Source organism: Ornithorhynchus anatinus, chromosome 3 (assembly GCF_004115215.2).
Source record: "Ornithorhynchus anatinus isolate Pmale09 chromosome 3, mOrnAna1.pri.v4, whole genome shotgun sequence".
Classification (NCBI taxonomy): Eukaryota; Metazoa; Chordata; class Mammalia; order Monotremata; family Ornithorhynchidae; genus Ornithorhynchus; species Ornithorhynchus anatinus.
This window is the reverse complement of record NC_041730.1, coordinates 31,865,242-31,886,754: the sequence shown is the minus strand read 5'-3', so window position 1 is coordinate 31,886,754 and position 21,513 is coordinate 31,865,242. Positions and strand designations below refer to the sequence as shown.

Genomic DNA, 21,513 nt, shown 5'->3' with positions numbered 1-21,513 from the left:
CATGCACATATATCATATATACTAAAGTATCCATATATACATACATATATAATTGGTATTTATTGAGCACTCACTGTTTGCAGAGCAGTGTAGTACTAAGTTCTTCAGAAAGTACGCTACAACAGAGTTGGTAGACACACTACCTTCCTACAAGAAGCTTAGAGTCTACAAGGAACTAAATAAATGTATTAAGATCCCACTTATGCATGATACTGAGTCAGGAGCAACCTAAAAACCAGCACCAGAATAAAAGGTCCTGAGACTTCACACATTATTCACTTTGATTTCATTTATCTCTGTTGGGCAAAGCTTTCTACTGCATCAGTTGTTCTATCTATAATAGTTGAAATTAACAAGGTTTTAAAAAAAATTCAAAGTTCTTTACACTTGGATTATTTTAGGAAGGGGCTTCTGGAAACTTTTGGACTAGGAGTTGAGCCTCTAAGAATGAGTAGGAGCAGTACAACCAGCGAGTAATTCTCAATGCCAGCAGCTAATACTGCATTATGAAACTCCAAATCTGGCAAAAGGGGATTTTCATTTATTAAATAGTTTTTAATAGTTTAAAAATAAACTACATCCCAGTCAGGACACTCATAGCAATGACAGAAAGCTAGTTAAATATTATTTAGTAACATACTTTCTGATAAGAAAGCCTTGCAATTTCGTGCTTATTCCTTCTAAAATCCTCCAGCTTTCTGCTGCCCTGAGGCCTACTACTTTCAGAGTCTCATCACAGATTCAAGCTTTTTGGATCACTCTGAATTCTGAACCTCCACCAGAGGGTTGACAAGCTCACTAGCTTAATGATAGCTGCACACTTTAAAAAAATACACCTACTATTTTGTTATGGAAAGTATAAAGATGGTCAAAACCACCACAGACCACTTCTCCTAATTAGTCCAAGAAAAATGGTCTTTGGAGATTTTCTTCTCACTTTTGCATATAAGCACAATTATTTATTCTTCAGTTCATTTTATTGAACTGAGATGATTTAAATTTTTTTCTAAAATGTTTTAACAAGGTAAGGTTTACCATGACTGCCTATGCATGTATGGAAATTGTGATGGACTGTTCTAATACCTTTTGGGGGGCAGATTTATACTAGTGCTACTTAATAACATCATCCAAGGGCACGAAAATTGATTTTTTAAATTAATTGACCTAGAATCTTTCCAAGCATGGAAATAGGGTTAACTGGTCTGTCATTTTGGAGTATCTCCTTATCTTCTTCTTGAAAAATCAGGTAGAGTATCATGATTGCCTTTCTTCCTTAATTTATGGTCTCCCCAGTCCTTTTGTGCAATTATTAAATGGCCCTGAGATTTTTATCAGCCAGTTCACTGAACGCTTCAGGATGAGGTTGAATCCTATTAAATTTGATATAGGAGCACTTAACCAGCCCAATCTCTATTTTAACTGCCATTCTGATATCTTAAGTTCTTATGGTTTCTGCCCACTTCTCCAATTCATCCAGGCCATTTTAAATTCTATCTTTGGTGCTGGCAACAACACTACTTCACAAATTTCAGATTATCTGCATTCTTTCTTTATCCAGGCCATCATTGAAAGTGTGAAAAAATACTGGGCTCAGAACACTTTATATTTCTCACTTATCTTGGAGAATTGTAGCCATTCCTGCTACCAAAGCATGAACAAGAAAATGTTTCCAATTGTGACATCTAAAGCAAACTGACCTATTAATAATGAGTGTGTCATGCAAGATGAAATCAAAAGCCTTGCTAGTTATAGGATAGAGTAACAAGAGGAAATTTAATGAGTCCAGAGTAATTAATGATAACAACTGTGGCACTGTCCCATTCCAGTCCATACTTCACTTTGTTTCATGGGTCATTTTTCTAAAAAATATTCAGTCCATATCTCTCGACTCCTCAAGAATCTCTAATAGCTTTTCATCCAGGTCTGCATCAAACTGAAACTCCTTACCATCAACTTTAAATCACTCAATCATTTTGCCCCACTCCTACCTTACCTCCCGCTTTCCTGCTGCAGTCCTGTCTCTATCCACTCCAGTCCATACTTCACTCTGTTGCCCATATCATCTTTCCACAAAAACGTTCAGGACATCTCACCCCACTCGTCAATAATCTCCAGTGGTTGCTTATCCACCTCCATATGAAACAAAAACTCCTCACCATTGGCTTTAAAGCACTTCATCACCTTGCCCTCTCCTACCTCAACCTCGCTTCTCACCTTCTACAATCCAGTCTGCACACTTTGCTCCTCTAGTGCTAATAATTATGTTGGTATTTGTTAAGCACTTACTATGTGCAGAGCACTGTTCTAAGCGCTGGGGTAGACACAGGGGAATCAGGTTGTCCCACGTGGGGCTCACGATCTTAATCCCCATTTTACAGATGAGGTAACTGAGGCCCGAGAAGTGAAGTGACTTGCTCACAGTCACACAGCTGACAAGTGGCAGGGCTGGGATTTGAACTCATGGCCTCTGACTCCAAAGCCCATGCTCTTTCCACTGAGCCACGCTGCTAATCTTTTCTCTGTGCTTCGATCTCGCCTGTCTCGTCACCGATTCCTGGCCCACATCCTTCCTCTGGAATGCCTTCCCACCTCAAATCTAACAGACAATTAATCTCCCCCATTTCAAAGCATTCTTGAAAGCACAGTTCCTCCAAGAGGCCTTCCCAGACTAAGCTCCATTTTCCTCACCCCCAACTCCCTTCTGTGTTGCCCTGACTTGCTCCCTTTGCTCTTTCCCCCACTCCCAGCCCCACAGCAATTAGGTGTATATCTATCATTTTATTCATTTGTATTAATGTCTGTCTACCCTCCTTTAGACTGTGAGTGCAATATGGGCAGGGAATGACTGTTTATTGTTGTATTGTACTTTCCCAAGTGCTTAGTACAGTGCTCTGCACACAGTAAATGCTTAATAAATACGATTGAATGAATGCACATGACCATTAGCAGCAGTTTGCTCGCTGTGCCCCGATCTCGTCTATCTCATCTTTCCTATATCCTACCCTCTGACCTGGGTTTCCCTCACCCTTCACATATGACAGACCATCATTCTCCCCATCTTTAAAACCTTCCTAAAATAACCTCCTCTAAGAGGACTTCCTTGATTTGAGCCCTCTTCCCTGACTCCCTCTCCCTTCTGCTTTGCTTTCGCTCTTACAACTGTACCCTCTAACGACATCTCCCACTCCCTTCTGCAAGTCACCCTGACTTGCTCCCTTTGCTCTTCCCCCATCTCCCCACCCCACAGCACTTATGTAGATATCTGTGATTTCATTTATCTATATCAATGTCTGTTTATTTGTATGGATGTCTGTCTCCCCTTCCCAGACTGTGACATATGACATGTGACATAACATATGACTATGATGTATGACATAAGATGTCAATGTGGGCAGGGATTGTCTCTCTTTGTTGCTGTACTGTACTTTGCCGAGTGCTTAGTAAAATGCTCTGCACCCAGTAAGTGCTCAATAAATACAACTGAATAAATGACTTGACATTCACCCCAACCAGGATACATCTGTAGTTTACTTATATAAATGTCTGTCTCCCCCTCTAGACTGTAAGTTCTTTGTGGACAGTAACATGTCAACATGTGTACAACTCTGTACCAACTTGTATTCTCCCAGGCATTTAGTACAGGGCTCTTCTTGTGGTCCACTATTTATGAGTGATTGATTTACTGGGTCCCCATAAAAACTTTTCTGTGGAAGCAGCATGGTGTCGTTGAAAGAGTATGGGGCTAGGAGTCAGAAGATGTGGGGTCTAATTCTGGCTTTGCCACCTGCCTGCAGTATGACCTTGGGTAAGTCATTTAATTTATTTATGCCTCAATTTCTTCATATTTAAAATGGGGATTAAATCCTTCTCCTTCCTACTTAGACTGTGGGACTGGGGACTGTGTCCACCTTGATTATCTTGTAACTACCCCAGCACATAGCACAGTGCCTGGCACATAACATAGTAAGTGCTTAAAAAATACCACTTTTTTAAAAAAAGGCTCATAACTTCTCTGTGCCTTGTGCCTCAGTCACCTCCTCTATAACATGGGGATTAAGACCGTGAGCCCAAAATGGGACCTGGACTGTTTCCAACCTAATTATCTTGTATCTATCTCAGCACTTAGTACAGTGCCTGGCACATAGTAAGTGCTTAATAACCAAAAAGAAAAAAGGACAACATTAGTCCTTGCCTTCTTCCTACAGAAAGAGACAGAATAGGGTAAAAGGCCTATGAATGAATGCTATAAAAATCAGTATGGTAACTAACCAGAAACACCGAATTAAACCCAGATCTACCCAGGCCAAATAATACTTTATGAATTTTGATTTGTGAATTATTAATGCATTCATGCATTATTTATAACTGCCCATAACTACTCGTAATAAATATACACTGCCGAAAAGTTATGCTACAATTTGTTTGAATACAAAAACCTACAAATTGAGATTACCAGTACATTTAAATACTCCAGTAATCATTTTATTCTTCAGATAAGAATTCTTTCAGGATATTCAGTTATAATAATTTTTATACTTAAATAAAGATACTACGGCAAGCCATACTTCTATACTTCAAAATATTTAGTGCAACATTAAGGGCATGTATCTAATTAAGTCACAAAGGACCTTTGCAGAAATGGCACTATAAATGTAATCAAACTTCCTTAAAAGCAAGACAGTTCAGCTGACACACTAAAAATCTCTTTGCTGCATTTTAACACCAGAATTGTTAGAGTGCAGTTCTGGCACACAGTTGGGTCTCTGCCACTCCCTTGTTACCCAGAAATGGCCCGTGCTAATAATGTAACCAATGTCTGTGCCCGAACCAGTGGCATGAAGTGGCTAAATCACATCTGTGCTACCAGGGAGGATTCTGGAACTTGCAGTGGGCTCTAAGTTAGGCATGCCATTAATTTATATAAATATCTGTCTCTCACTCTAGACTGGAGTAGGGAAGTGGGGAGTCAGGATAGGACTTGGTTGGAGATGGTCAGGAAGATATCCTGGTTCCTCACCCGACCTGTATCAACTTCTTCCTTTAAATGATTTCAGTGTCTATCTCCTCTGCTGTACCATAAGCTCCTTGAAGGCATAGATATGCCTTCCAGTTCTACTGTACTCTCCCAAGTGCTTAGCACATTGTTCTGCATACAGTAAGATTATGTGCAACTGGACATATCCAGTCATATTCAGTTGATTATGTGCAAGTGGAATCCACTCTAAGCTGGTAAGTATATAGGATCTACAGAGATTAAGATCTTATTTACTTTCCTCCTCTCAGGTAGGGGACTGGGAAATAATTACCCTCCCCCATAGTGCTAGGAAGGAGGGAAAGAAAATTATTCTCCAATCCCAGGTTTCCTTGCTTCCAGATTCTGTCCCCCTTCAATCAAAGGGCGTATTATAACCAGGCAGCCCTGACTCTAGAAGTTTGGGGTGCCCTGGCCTTTCCAATCTCCTTCCATGGGTGCTTGAGAAGTTGTCATCTCCCATCCCTCCCCCACAGCATCCATTCTTCTGGAACTCTGCTCGGGAGTAGAGGGGTCAGGAGTTGGCCTGTGGCACTAGACAAATGACTGAGCTCCAGAAATCCCCAGCCCAACTCGGACCTGTGAATAAGAGGAGTGGGTGCTCAAAGCTGACGCTGCTTCTGCTGCCTCCAGCTGCTACAAGCAAGAGAGAAGTGCCAATCTGCACATGCATGAGGTTATTTTCAAGCAGCAAAAACATATGGCTCAAATCATGATGTATTAAATAGTTTAATGCATCTGAAGATGGCCACCTGGATCTTCTTTGCAGGAGTTGGAGCAAGGTGGGGGGGACTCCAGTCCCCTTGGTGAGATGGGCTAACTCAGCAAAACCTGACTTACTGCCCCCGCTGCATGTCCCCAATTTAATTACACCCTGCCAGATTTGGGGGTTTAATTGCTTCATTGAAACCAAAAGGAATGTGCTTTCTCAGCCTGTTATATTTGCATACCTGGAATGTTTTTCTTCATGCACCTCATAGTGCCCAACTGTTTTGAACCCCTTAGCTTCATTCTTCCTTGTCGATCTTTCCTTAGTTTCAGTAATGCTATGAGTGATATATACTACTAAATTCTGGTTTAAAATCTTTTTTTAAATAGTATCCAGTGCTTGGCACATAGTAAGTGCTTAAAAAGTACTATCATTATTATTAACAAGTGCTTACTATGTGCCAGGCACTTTACAAACTGCTGGAGTAGACATAAGCTAATCAGGTTGGACAGAGTCTATTTTGCATGTGGGGTTCACAATTAACATTTACAGACGAGATAACTGAGGCACAGAGAAGCTAAATGACTTGCCCAAGGTCATGCAGCAGACAAGTGGCAGAGCAGGGATAAGAACCCAGGTCCTCTGCTTTAACCACTAGGCCTCACTACTTCTCTATTTCTCTGAAATAGTTCTGATGAAGATGTACCAACAGAATAAAATGTGTTTATTATTATTATTTAGCAAGGAAAAATCTTCCTGTCCCAACCAACATCTAAGGGATTCATCTATATCTTGGCAAATGAAAGACTTAGATTTGAACCAAATTTAAGCCTTAGTTGTTCATTTACTTGCTACTTTTGAATTTGCTCATCCTGAAGCGATCATAACTACAAATAATTTCCAAAAAAAATTATTAAATATTTATAGGTTATTATTAGTGATCCATTCAATGCAATTGACAAAACAAGGCTTTTGGCACTGGAAATCTGAATCATTTGAGTGCAATCTTCCCCTCATGTCCCCAAATTCCTCCCATCCCCACACAACTCCCTCATCCTTTTTGGCCACATTTCCAGAGATCTCCATTCTGCTTTAAAAATCTACTTCTCCTACCTGTTTCTCAAACCCCATCCTTTCTCACTGTCTAAAAATATTTGCACCCATTCTTCTTCTCTCCGTAATAATAATAATAATAATGTTGGTATTTGTTAAGCGCTTACTATGTGCCGAACACTGTTCTAAGCGCTGGGGTAGACATAAGGGAATCAGGTTGTCCTACGTGGGGCTCACAGTCTTAATCCCCATTTTACAGATGAGGGAACTGAGGCACAGAGAAGTTAAGTGACTTGCCCACAGTCACACAGCCGACAAGCGGCAGAGCTGGGATTCGAACTCATGAGCCCTGACTCCAAAGCCCGTGCTCTTTCCACTGAGCCACGCTGCTTCTCAGCCTGTGGCTCTCCCTGACAGCCAACCTCCAAACACACCAATATCCTCTCTATTCTAAAAAATCCTTTACTGGACCTTACTAAACCTTCTAGCTATTACCTCATCCCTTGTCCCTCATTCCTAATCAAACTGCTCATATAGTTTGTATTCACCTGTTGACCCCATTTCCACTCCACCCCAGGTCCGTTTTGACCCACTATGATTCAGTTACTAAGACAGCTCTTCCTAAAGTTACCAGTGGCCTCCTTCATACCAAATCTAATGGACTCTATTGTAATCACCATCGACTTCATGGATGACTTTTAACTGTGATGACAACCTTCTAGAAACAATGCCTCACCTAGGTTTTACTAGCCTAGATCTCTCTCACTGCTTTGGCCTATCCATCTCAGTCTCTTTTTCTGGTTTTCCCTCTGCCTCTCAACCACTTATTGGTTGTTCCTCAAAGTTCTGTTCTGTGTCCCCTCCTTTTTTCACTTTATATTCACTCTCTTGGCAAACTCATCCATAACCATGACTTCAACTTTCATTGCTATGCAGATCACTCTCAAATCTAACTTGTTAGCCCCAACCTCTATTCCTCTTGCCAATCTTGTATTTCCCCTTGCCTCCAGTGAATCTCTACATGGATGGTCCTCTGGCAACTCAAACTCAACATGACCAAAACTGAACTCATCTACCCTCCAAATACCCCCCCTCTACCTAACTTTCCTGTTTCAGTTGACAATTCTACTATTCTTCTCACCTCTAAACTTTGGCATCAGGCCTTGACTCTGTCTTCTCATTCAACTTCAATATTCAGTCTGTTTCCAAATCTTTTACTTTTTTTTCCCTCTGTAACATCTCCAGGATCCATCCCTTCCTCTCTCAATGTCCTGATACGTATCATAGACTTGTTTGACCACTGCATCAGCCTCCTCACTAATTTCCCTGCCTCCAATCTATACTTCACTTTGCTGCCTGGATTATTTTTCTAAAATTTCATTCTGCCCACATCTCCCCACTCTTAAAAACTTGCCAATTCCTCTCTGCATCAAGCAGATACTCCTGACAATTGGTTTTAAATCATTCAACCAGCTCTCTCCCTCTTACTTATCTCCACACTCTCCTCCCAATACTTCTCTTCACATTCTTCATTTGGCTCAAGCTAACCTATTCACTGTGCCTCATTCTTATCTCTCCTGCTTCCAATCCATTGCGCACACCTTCTCCTCTCCTGGAACTCTCTTACTTCAAACCAGCTCTCCTCATCTTCAAAGCCCAAAGTCTAGGATGACTTCCCCAATTAATTCTTAACCCCCTTGTTTATATTTCCCAATGGCCATCTATTAGGTTCAATAGTATTTATTGAGGATCTGTTGGGTACTGAGAACTACAGAATTAGTAGACATGATTCCTGCCCTAGAGGGACTAAGGAGGGGGAAATTAGATGTGAATCATTTCAAATTTTTTACACCACCTGAGACACTTCTGAACTCAAAACCTCCCCTTGCACTTGAGTACATATCTTAGAGAAACGGCATGGTGTAGTGGATAGAGCATGGGCCTGAGTCAGCAGGTCATGGGTTCTAATTTTGACCCTGCCACTTGCCTGCTGTGTGACCTTGGGCAAGTCACTTCACTGTGCCTCAGTTACCTCATTTGTAAAAAATGGGGATTGAGACTTTGAACCCCACATGGGACAGGGACTGTGTCCAACCCAATTTGCTGGAATTCACCCCAGAGCTTAGTACAGTACCTGGTACATAGTAAGCACTTAACAAATGCCATTATTATTATGATTACATACCTTATTTCTTAAGCACTCACACATACTCTTTTTCCCTTCTGCCTCCTATGTGTAATTTATTTGTCTATCTCCCAGTTAAGCGGCAAGATTCTTGAGGGCAGGGCTCTTGTCTACTAATTCTATATTGTACTCTTGAAACGCTTAGTACAGTGCTTTGCAGAAAGTAAGTGAACAGTGTTATTGAATGATTGCTCCCTTCACCTCCAAGAATGCATTGCAATAAATTATGTGCAGACTACTATAGTAGACCCTTCTCAGGATGGCACCTGGAGAGTTTCCAGTTTTCTACCAGTCTTGGCTACGGGAGGGAGAGTCAAGCAGAGGCATACTCATTCCATTCCTAGATTGGGCAGTGGCTAGCAAGTGGAAGGCAATCTGCTATAAGTCCAAATTCATCCATGCTGGGCAGCAGCGGCATGGGAGAAAATCGAGGGTGGATATTCAAGATGACTGTGCGGAAGAAGGCAGTGGTAAAACACTTCCATATTTTTACCAAGAAAAGTCTATGGACACACTACCAGAATGATTGCAGATGGTGGTGGGGCGTTATGGAAGAGACGAGTCCATGGAATCACTATGGGTCGGAGACAACTGGACAGCATAAGACATCTATACTAGAAGTTTGGAGGATATAAAGAGAAACAAAAGATGTGATTCCTGCTCTTGAGGAGGTAAAATAATAATAGTCGTATACGACTTTATTTTTCCAAACTACTTTCACAATTGATCTCATTTTATCCTCAACAACCGTGCCATTTACAGCTGAGAAAACTGAGGCAGAGAGAGGTTAAGTGATTTGTCCAAGGTTGCCCAGGAAGCTAATGACAGAGCTGGGACTAGATTCTGGCACTCCTGATTGCTTGCATCAGGCTCTTCTGGCTCTTTCCCCTAGGTAACACTGTCGCCGAGTTTAAAATATAATGATGAAGTGTACATTTTGGAGTATTTACTTCAGTTAAAAAAGGATGCCCATAAAATAGATTTTCATTTCAAATATCCAGGACAAGCTTTCAATAAAAAAATGAAAATGACTACAGAAAGTTGTCATTAATAAACATTTTTTGAACTTTAGTACCAAGAGTATAAAGGCTTCCCTCTGCCTCAAAGGCATAGTTATAGGAATGCCATTTTTCCTACAGAATTTATTATTATTATTAATGGATATTGCCACAGAATGACAACTCTAGTTCAGGAAAAATAGAGAATTCCCTATTGTAATGAGGATGAATGGATAATAGTATCATGGAATGGAATTTTCCTGGCTAAATATGGATTACATAAACATTAGCACAAGTATGAAGGTGGCAAGGTATTATGAATTACTCCAAACTAAATTATTATTGGTACCAACAAACTGGATTCACTGCCTAATGACTACAAGAATTTTTCCTCGGCAGCATCGAGCAAAATTATCATTTGTTTTTCAATTTTATTTCTAAGCAGATCATCATCTAATACATTTCACATTAATTCCACACTGCCCAAGTAATTGCACATTCCAACTCTGGGAGAATTAAGTTGAATTGCACAATGGTAGCATTTGTGGCGAGTGGAATGAGAATGGGCCTGAGAGTCAGAGGACTCTAATCCCGGCTTTGCCAGATGCCTGTTGCGTGACCTTGGACAAATCACTTAATTTCTCTCTGCCTCAGTTTTTCTCATCTATAAAATGGGGATTCAATGCCAATTCTCTCCCCTACTTAAGACTGTGAAACTATCTGTCTTTCAACATGACCATCAATCAGGGAGCTATTTGTAGCAAAGCAAGCTAAGGAATGGACACCTTGCAGAGCCCTTCCAACCTTGATCAAAAGGATGTTTGTTAAAACAAGCAGCAGCATGGTCTAGTGGCAAGAACATGGGCTTGGGAGTCCTCCACCTGTCTGCTGTGTGACCTAGGTCAAGTCACTTAACTTCTCTGTGCCTCAGTTGCTCCATCTGTAAAATAGGGGTTAAGACTGTGAGCCCTACCAGGGACAACGTGATTACCTTGTATCTACGCCAGTGCTTAGAACAGTGCTTGAAGCAGCATGACATAATGGACAGAACAGGGGCCTGGGAGCCAAAAGGTCAAAAGGTTCTAATCCCAGTTCTGCCACTTGTCTGCTCTGTGGCCTTGGGCAAGTCACTTCACTTCTCTGGGTTTCAGTTACCTCATCTATAAAATGGGGATTAAGACTATGAGCCCCATATGGGACAGGGACTGTGTCCAACCCGACATGCTTGTATTCAGGCCAGAACTTAGTATATATAGTCTGGCACATAGTAAGCACTTAACAAATACCACAATTAGTTTCAAGTGTGGCCTCTGGAACCCCCGCTCTATTACAGGTAAGCTACCTTTCGTCCATGACCTTTTCCTCTCCCGCTCTCTCCTCCTCCTTGCCCTTTCAGAAACGTGGCTCACTCCCGAAGACACGGTCTCCGCCGCTGCTCTCTCCAGCGGAGGCCTCTCCTTCTCCCACTCCCCCAGACTCACCGGTAAGGGAGGAGGCGTCGGCTTCCTCCTCTCACCCCGTTGCCGCTTCAGCACTATCCCTCCTCCCCCTCCCTCTCCTTCCCCTCCTTCGAAGCCCATATCATTCGCCTCTACCACCCCCTCCAGATACTTGTCGCTGTCATCTACCGCCCTCCTGATCCCACCTCCGACTTCTTCAACCACCTAGACCTCTTTCTCACCTTCCTTCTCTCCTTCTCTCTGCCCACTCTGATCCTCGGAGACTTCAACATCCATATGGATGTACCCGATAACTCCTCTGCCGCCCGCCTGCTATCCCTCCTCAACTCTGCCGACCTCCTCCTCCACCATATCACGCCCACTCACCGACTCGGTCACACCCTCGATCTCGTCATCTCCTTCCACTGCACTATCTCCTCCCTCACCAACACGGAAATCCCTCTCTCTGACCATAACCTTCTCACCTCCCTCCTCTCTCACACTCCCTCCCCCTGCAAATCTTCGCTACTGCCCCACAGAGACCTCCGCTCTCTTGATCCCATCCGTCTTCCCAAAAGCAACTCTCCTCACCTTGCCGCCCTGTCCTCACTTCCCACTCTCGATGATCAGGTCTCCGCTCTCAACTCCACCCTCTCTACTCATCTCAACTCTCTCGCCCCCCTTTCCCTCCGCCACTCTTGCTCCACTAACCCACAGCCCTGGATCACCTCCTCTGTCCGTCTCCTACGCTCCTATGCTCGAGCTGCTGAGCGCTGCTGGCGAAAGTCCGAACACCAAGCTGACCTCACACACTTCAAATTTATCCTTTCCTGCCTTAACTCTGCCCTCTCCTCCGCCAGGCAAAACTTCTTCTCCTCCCTCATCGACACCCATGCCCGTCACCCCCGCCAATTGTTCCAGACCTTTAACTCTCTCCTTAGGCCCCCTGTTCCTCCCCCTCCCCCATCTCTCACCCCCAATGATCTGGCCACCTATTTCATCACAAAAATCAACACAATCAGGTCTGAGCTCCCCAAAGTCACCCCTCCGCCTCTCCCCTGCCCCCCACCAACCCTCTTCCCTACTTTTCCATCCTTCCCTGCAGTATCCTCAGAGGAGATCTCCTCCCTCCTGGCAAGTGCCACCCCCTCCACCTGCACCTCGGACCCCATTCCCTCTCACCTTATTAAAACCATCGCCCCTGCCCTCCTCCCTTCCTTAACTTCTATTTTTAACCACTCAATCTCCAATGGCTCCTTCCCCTCTGCCTTCAAACTTGCCCACGTCTCCCCCATCCTAAAAAAACCCGCTCTTGACCCCACTTCCCCCTCCAGTTATCGCCCTATCTCCCTACTACCCTTCCTTTCCAAAATCCTAGAACGAGTCATCTACAATCGATGCCTAGAATTCGTTAACTCCCATTCTCTCCTGGACACCCTCCAATCTGGCTTCCGTCCCCTCCACTCTACCGAGACTGCTCTCTCTAAGGTCACCCATGACCTCCTTCTTGCCAAATCCAATGGCTCCTGCTCCATTCTGATCCTCCTTGACCTCTCTGCTGCCTTTGACACTGTCGACCATCCCCTCCTCCTCCATACCTTATCTCACCTTGGCTTCATGGACTCCGTCCTCTCCTGGTTCTCCTCTTATCCCTCTGGCCGGTCATTCTCGGTCTCCTTCACTGGCGCCTCCTCCCCCTCCCATCCTTTAACTGTTGGAGTTCCTCAAGGGTCAGTTCTTGGCCCTCTTCTGTTCTCCATTTACACTCACTCCCTTGGTGAACTCATTGGCTCTCACGGCTTTGACTACCATCTCTACGCAGATGACACGCAGATCTACATCTCCGCCCCTGTCCTCTCCCCCTCCCTTCAGGCTCGCATCTCCTCCTGCCTCCAGGATGTCTCCACCTGGATGTCGGCCCGCCACCTAAAACTCAACATGAGCAAGACTGAGCTCCTCATCTTCCCTCCCAAACCCGGTCCTCTCCCAGACTTCCCTATCACCGTGGATGGCACGACCATCCTTCCCATCTCTCAGGCCCGCAATCTCAGTGTCATCCTTGACTCGTCTCTCTCATTCACCCCACACATCCTATCCGTTACCAAGACCTGCCGGTTTCACCTTTACAATATCGCCAAGATCCGCCCTTTTCTCTCCACCCAAATGGCTACCTTACTGCTACGGGCTCTCGTTATATCCCAGCTAGACTACTGTGTCAGCCTTCTCTCTGACCTCCCTTCCTCCTCTCTCGCCCCGCTCCAGTCTATTCTTCACTCCGCTGCCCGGCTCATCTTCCTGCAGAAACGATCTGGGCATGTCACTCCCCTTCTTAAACAACTCCAGTGGTTGCCTATCAACCTCCGCTCGAAACAAAAACTCCTCACTCTAGGCTTCAAGGCTCTACCTCAACTTGCCCCTTCCTACCTCTCTTCCCTTCTCTCTTTCTACTGCCCACCCCGCACGCTCCGCTCCTCTGCCGCCCACCTCGTCACCGTCCCTCGGTCTCGCCTATCCCACCGTCGACCCCTGGGCCACGTCCTCCCACGGTCCTGGAACGCCCTCCCTCCTCACCTCCGCCAAACTGATTCTCTTTCCCTCTTCAAAACCCTTCTTAAAACTCACCTCCTCCAAGAGGCCTTCCCAGACTGAGCTCCCCTTCTCCCTCTACTCCCTCTACCACCCCCCCTTCACCTCTCCCCAGCTTAACCCTCTTTTCCCCCCATTTCCCTCTGCTCCTCCCCCTCTCCCTTCCCATCCCCTCAGCACTGTACTCGTCTGCTCAACTGTATATATTTTCATTACCCTATTTATTTTGTTAATGAAATGTACATCGCCTTGATTCTATTTAGTTGCCATTGTTTTTACGAGATGTTCTTCCCCTCGACTCTATTTATTGCCATTGTTCTTGTCTGTCTGTCTCCCCCGATTAGACTTGTAAGCCCGTCAAACGGCAGGGACTGTCTCTATCTGTTGCCAACTTGTTCATTCCAAGCGCTTAGTACAGTGCTCTGCACATAGTAAGCGCTCAATAAATACTATTGATGATGATGATAATTCAGAACTGGCTAAGAAGCATGTGTTACAAGTGATGGGTTGTCAAAGCTTCACAGGTGGGATAGGGACGATGTACAAGCTGATGATCTGGTATCTACATCAGTGCTTAGTACAGTCCTTGGCATATTAGACTGTAAGCCCGTCATTGGGCAGGGATTGTCTCTATATGTTGCCGAATTGTACATTCCAAGCGCTTAGTACAGTGCTCTGCACATAGTAAGCGCTCAATAAATACTACTGAATGAATGAATGAATATAGTAAGCACTTAAATACTACAAGGATGATAATGATTAAAGTTGAAGAGATACAAGACTAAAACCAAAGCAAGGACTTGGATGCATCCCTGAAGTGCATTTGAGGACCCAAATATAACATCACAGCATGGCTGAAGAGAGAATATATTGCTCATTCCTCATCTTTTTATTCATGGATAACTATGCTTTGGGTCTGCCCCCAGAACACAATTCCTAGGCCAAAGAAATTCATACCTGAAACCTGATCTTCATCCAAACTCCATAACCTTGCCCCACTCCTACCTCACTTTGCTTCTTTCCTACTACAACCCAGTTCGCACACTTTGTTCCTCTAGTGCTAAACTTCTCATTGTGCCTCAATCTCGCCTATCACACCACCATCCCTTCACACATATCCTGCCTCTAGCCTGGAATACCCTCCCTTCTCAAATCTGACAGACAATTATTGTTTGTTAAGCAATTTGTTAAGCGCTTACTATGTGCCAGACTCTCCCCACCTTCAAACCTTTTTTGAAGGCACATCTCCTCTGGGAGACCTTTCCTGACTAAGCACCCCCTTTCTTCTTCTCCCACTCCTTCTGCGTTGCCTTTGTTCTTCCCCCCCTCCCAGCCCCACAGCACTTGTGTACATATCTGTAATTTATTTATTTATATTGTCTGTCTTCCCCCTTCTAGACTATAAGATTGTTTTAGGCAGGGAATGTGTCTGTTTATTGTTGTATTGTAATGATAGCGATGATGATTGTGATACTTGTTAAATATTTTACTATGTTCTGAGCACTGTTCTAAGTGCTGGGCACCATTATAAGCATTTAGTAGAGTGTTCGGCACACAGTAAGTGCTCTCAATAAATATGACCGAATGAATGATCTCCCTGTCTCAGTTTCTGAGCCCCGTGTAGGATAAGGACTGTGTCCAATTTCTTGTAGTATTTACCTCAGTCACAGTGTTTAGCCATTGTAATAATAATAAGCACTTACTAAGGATCAAAGTATTTGCCAGGAAAATACTAAGCACTTTTTGGTCGCCTTATACCAGAGCCTTGCCACACAAAGATGAACAGATACCCTCAAAAGTGAAAATAATTCATTTAGGTCCACTAAACGCTGGAGCAATCACCCCCAACTGTAGCCATTACTCACAAAAGTTGAGAGAGGATCATTTCTAAAGAGAATGGAATACTTGCTTCCCCTCATTCTGTAATATAAATTCATGAAAATGAGAAGTATTCATTTATTTTTGTTTCATCCAGTGGAATATGTATCCCCTGGAATCAATTCCCCTGGAAGAACAGATCAAAATGAATAGAAAATAAGGCTCAAGGGACCTGTTAGTCTAGCTTGAGAGTTACATTAGTAACAATATTTGTTTTTCTTTCACCCATGCAGCTTCACTCTAAATTGACATTGTAGAAAAAAAGATGCAGATGAATATCAAGAACCTTCAGCCCAATGGAGAAAATGCAGCTATTTCCTGACTCTCCTTTGGTTTCTTGACGAATTTATTTGATGTGGAAGGGCAGTGGGCAGGTTCCAAATTCTGACTCGAGTTTTGCTGGCTCCAAAAACAGCATCACCTTTAGGTGTCTCAAATAAGACAATTGGGTGCAACTAAGTGCCTGACTCAAATGCCACAGAACATTTGTCTATTTAATTGTCTATTATTTGTCATTATTGTCTGTTGACATTAATATAAATAAATAAATTACAGATTTGTCTATTTGTTTAGGAGAAGTAACATGGCATAGTGGATAGAACACAGGCTTGGGAGTCAGAAGGTCATGGGTTCTAATCCGGATCTGCCACTTCTCTGCTGTGTGACCTTGGGCAAGTCACTTCTCTTCTCAGGGTCTCAGCTAACTCATCTGGAAGATGGGGATTAAGACAGTGAGCCCCAAGTGGGACAACCTGACTACCTTGTATCTACCCTGGTGCTTAGAACAGTGCTTGGCACATAGTAAGCACTTAACAAATACTATTATTATTATTATTTTTCAATTACTGCCCCTAGAAGTGCAATGAGTACCACTCATTATTCAGGATTTAGAGAAAAAAGAAAGAGGAAGAAAAAGAGAGTATTTGAAATGCAAATATAAAATGCTTAGGAGTGACAGGTTTTGCCTACTCAAAACTCAGGAATTACAAATTGGCTTCTTCCGAATGTGGCTATTATTCAACGAGGTGTTGATGAATCCCAACATGCAGGAACTGGAGAATGTCTATGAGGCTACAGTCTGAATTAAATTAAATGAGTCATTAGGGACAACTTTCAGCTAATATACCAAACACTAATGGTTTAGTTGTTTCAAGGGGTACCATCACAGGAACTTCTAGAAAAGCTTTCTTTATTAACAAAGGAGCTATCAGGTACAAAAACACTTAATCACAACTATTTCTTTTTGCAGAAAGATATCACACTCACTGATTGGGATAAAATAAAACTTATCAACTTTATAATTGCTTAGAAGATAAACATATGGCTCACCCTAGAAAAATGAATCCAACCTCTAGGCCGCAAACAACCTTTTTGTACCCAAAATGAGCTCATAGGACTCAAAGAGGAATTTGGATTCAAAAATAACAAGAAACACTTTCCTCATGTCTTTACCAGTGCCTAAACAGCTTGAATTATAAGTGGTTTGACCTCCCCTACACAAAGTTAAAGGAATACAGAAACAGCAGTTTCTAGAGAAGTCAACTAATCTGTATTACTGCTTATAAGATCCCTTCATTTAAATGAAGGCCAACATACTATGAGGCTACAGAACACCCTTCCCTTTACCTGCTAAACACAAAACTGAAATTCCCATTGATAGCAAACTGAGCTGATATGTGCAGTCATCATCCATATGAGAACACCACCACATAGAGAGAGATGAGAAACAGGAACCTGAAGTTTCCAGAGGCAGCAGTCCCTCTATTATGAGAAACCAAAACTGACTGCTGAAATTCAGGCCACTAGCTTTAGTAATAGTGGTGTTTTGGTATCCAATGAGTGAAATGCCCTCTAAAAAGTGCTTGGGAAGTTTTTCCCCAGGGTTAGTTAGGGCTTCGGTCACAACAGAAACTTAATATTTTACTACTATTATAACAAAAGTCCAAGACATGATTCCTATCCTCGAGGAACTGATACACTCATAGGAACTGACACACATTAAAATATTTACAAAAGTCATTGGTATTCCTGAGCATCTAATGATAATGATGGCAAAGCACTGTTCTAAGCACTGGAGAGTAGTGTACTAAGAGCTTGGGAGACTACAATAGAGGAGGTAGACATGATCCCTATCCCCAGGGAGAATACAAATACCTATCAATCAAAGGTATTTATTGAGCACCTACTGTGTACTGAGTCCTCGATATGCACTTGGGACAGTGAAATAGAGTAGGTACACATGATCGCAGCCCTCAGTAAATTTATAGGCAAGTGGGAGACAGGATCTAAAAAAAATTACTAATAGGAAAAGCAGGAAAAGAGAATGAGTATTTAATACAGCAATCAACTGTATTAATTGAGCATGAGGAATGAATAAGGTATGAAAGGATTGAATGAAAGATATGTGCATTCGAATGAAAGATATGTGCATATAATGCTAAGGGAGGTTGTGAGTACACCAGTGTTTAGGTGGTGCATAAATGCCGTTGTAGAAATTAGGGGGAATATAGCCTGGGGCGATTCATTCATTCAATCAATTGTAGTTATTCATTCATTCAATAGTATTTATTGAGCGCTTACTATGTGCAGAGGACTGTACTAAGCTCTTGGATTGTACAAATCGGCAACAGATAGAGACAGTCCCTGCCCTTTGACAGGCTTACAGTCTAATCGGGGGAGACAGGCAGACAAGAACAATGGCAATAGAGTCAAGGGGAAGAACATCTCATAAAAACAATGGCAAATAAATAGAATCAGGGTAATATACAGCTCATTAAACAAAATAAACAAAATAAATAGGGTGATGCAGATATATACAGTTGAGCAGACGAGTAGAGTGCTGAGGGGGTGGGATGGCAGAGGGGGAGGAGCAGAGGGAAAGCGGGGAAAAGAGGATTTAGCTGCGGAGAGGTGAAGGGGGGGTAGAGGGAGCAGAGGGAAAAAGGGGGGAACTCAGTCTGGGAAGGCCTCTTGGAGGAGGTGAGCTTTAAGTAGGGATTTGAAGAGGGGAAGAGAATTAGATTGTCGGAGGTGAGGAGGGAGGGCATTCCAGGACCGTGGGAGGATGTGGCCCAGGGGTCGATGGCGGGACAGGCGAGACTGAGGGACGGTGAGGAGGTGGGCGGCAGAGGAGCGGAGCGTGCGGGGTGGGCGGTAGAAAGCGAGAAGGGAGGAGAGGTAGGAAGGGGCAAAGTGATGGAGAGCCCTGAAGCCTAGAGTGAGGAGTTTTTGTTTTGAGCAGAAGTTGATAGGCAATTACTGGAGGTGTTTAAGAAGGGGAGTGACATGCCTCGATCATTTCTGCAGAAAGATGAGCCGGGCAGCAGAGTGAAGAATAGACTGGAGTGGGGCGAGAGAGGAGGAAGGGAGATCAGAGAGGAGGAAGGGAGATCAGAGAGCAGGCTGACATAGTAGTCTAGCCGGGATATAACGAGAGCCTGTAGCAGTAAGGTAGCCGTTTGGGTGGAGAGGAAAGGGTGGATCTTGGCGATACTGTAAAGGTGAGACCAGCAGGTCTTGGTAACGGATCGGATGTGTGGGGTGATTGAGCACTTACTGTGTGCAGAGCACTGTACTAAGTGCTTGGAAGAGTACAATACAACAACAAACAGATTCTCTGCCCAAAACAAGCTCCCAGGAAAAGATGTGCTCTCAGAAGGGCTATGAAAATGAGGAGAGTTATAGTCTGTTGGATTGGAAGTGGGAGGGAATTCCAGGCTTAAGGAAAGGCATGAGCAGGAAGTCAATGGCAGGACAGATGAGAATGAGTGAGTATGTTAATATGTGAATACTGAAGACTGCAAACTGGGGTGTGATAAGAGAAGAGAAGCATGGCCTAATGGAAAAAACACCAGCCTTGGCGTCAGAACCTGTAGATTCTAATCCTAGCTCCATAGACTTGCCTGCTGTGTGACTCTGGACACATCATTTTACTCCCCTGTGCCTTAGTTTTCTCATCTGTAAAATGGGGATTCAATACCTGTTTTCCCTCTACTCTAAACTGAAACACCCAACTGGAATAAGGATGTTGTCCTTAAGTATAGCTCAAGTTGCCAAGGAGCTGTTTTGGCAAAAGCATCCCCCCACAACTCCACAAGTTGGAATCTCTTCTATATTGAATCTCTTCTATATTGACTCTACAGTAGAGTGTGATAGTAAAATTTTTCTCTAGACTGTAAGTTCCCTGTGGACAGGGAATGTGTCTGCTATACTGTTGTGTTGTACTCTCCCAAAAGCTTAAACAGTCCTCTGCATTTAGTAAGTGCTCAAATACAATTAATTCTTTGACCCGATTAACTTGTATCTACCCAAATGTTTAAATGTGTACACAATGGAATTTTTAAAAAATGATCCAGACAGCGCCACGATATATGGGTGGGATAGTGGAGAAAAATGAGGAAGGCTGATGCAATAGTCAAATCCAGATATAACAAATGCCTGGACCAGCAGGATTTCTGTTTGGAAGGAGAGGCAAGGGAGGACTACAGACAAGTTGTGGAGGGGAAAAATGACAGGATTTGGCAACAGGTTAAATATAGGTTTTGAAAGACTGTAAGCTCCTTATCCCCTCTCAGTATCATACCTGGAGAGTTTCCAATACTCTACCAGTCTCAGATTTGGGAGGGAGAATCAAGCAGAGGCCTACCCATTCCATTCCTAGCTTGAGCAGTAGCTAGTGAGTGAAAGACAATCTGCTACAAGTCAAAACTCACCCATGCTGGACAGCAGCAGCATGGGAGAGAGTCGAGGGAGGAGACTTGAGTTTACTGTGCCGAAGTAAACCACTTTCACGTTTTTACCAGGAAAACTCTATGGATACAGTACCAGAACGACTGCAGATGACATCCTGGGAGAGGTGTGTCCATGGTGTCGCTATGGGTAGGAAATGACGGCATTAAGACAAGACAGGAAGCTCCTTATTGGCGGGAAATGTCCTCTAATTCTGTTGTATTTTATTCCCTGAAGTATACTAAGTACAGTGCTCTGCACATAAGTGTTCAATAAATTCCACTGATTGATTGACTGAAGAAGGAATCAAAGGTAGTAGTAATAATAATAATAATGTTGGTAGTTGTTAAGTGGTTACTAGGTGCCGAGCACTGTTCTAAGCACTGGGGTAGATTCAGGGTATTCAGGTTGTCCCACGTGAGGCTCACAGTCTTAATCCCCATTTATAGATGAGCTAACTGAGGCACCGAGAAGTGAAGTGAGTTGCCCAAAGTCACACAGCTGTCAGGTGGCAGAGCCGGGATTAGAACCCATGACCTCTGACTCCTAAGCTCGGGCTCTTTCCACTGGGCCACGCTGTAATGTCAAGGGTGAGGGCTTCAGCAATGGAAAGGATGGTGGTGGTGTCAACTGAGAAGGTAAAATTAAGTGGAAGACAGGATCTGGGGAGAGAGATGAGGAGTTCAGTTTTGGATTTGTTGAGCTTGAAATGCCAGTGAGACATTTAGATAAAGATGTTCCAGAGGCAGAAGGAAATATGAACATGCACAGAGGCAGAGGGGTTAGAGCTGGTGAGACAGATTTATTAATCATCTGCATAGAATAATAATGATACCTGTGGTAGAATGATGTTCTGTGCCATACAATGTACTAAGTCCTGGGGTAGATACAAGTTAATCAGGTCC

The 21,513-nt window shown here is 43.4% G+C and overlaps 1 protein-coding gene and 2 non-coding genes across 6 annotated transcripts in view; 2 read left to right on the top strand and 1 right to left on the bottom strand.

The window, feature by feature from the left end:
• Positions 1-21,513, bottom strand: part of SHANK2 (SH3 and multiple ankyrin repeat domains 2) — a 717,042-nt gene that overhangs the window by 120,306 nt on the left and 575,223 nt on the right. The gene's annotated exons all lie outside the window — the stretch shown is intronic.
• On the top strand, positions 9,228-9,365 carry LOC114810395. The gene has a single exon (XR_003758095.1). It is a non-coding gene; the product is annotated as a small nucleolar RNA SNORA7 (small nucleolar RNA).
• On the top strand, positions 20,445-20,582 carry LOC114810608. The gene has a single exon (XR_003758304.1). It is a non-coding gene; the product is annotated as a small nucleolar RNA SNORA7 (small nucleolar RNA).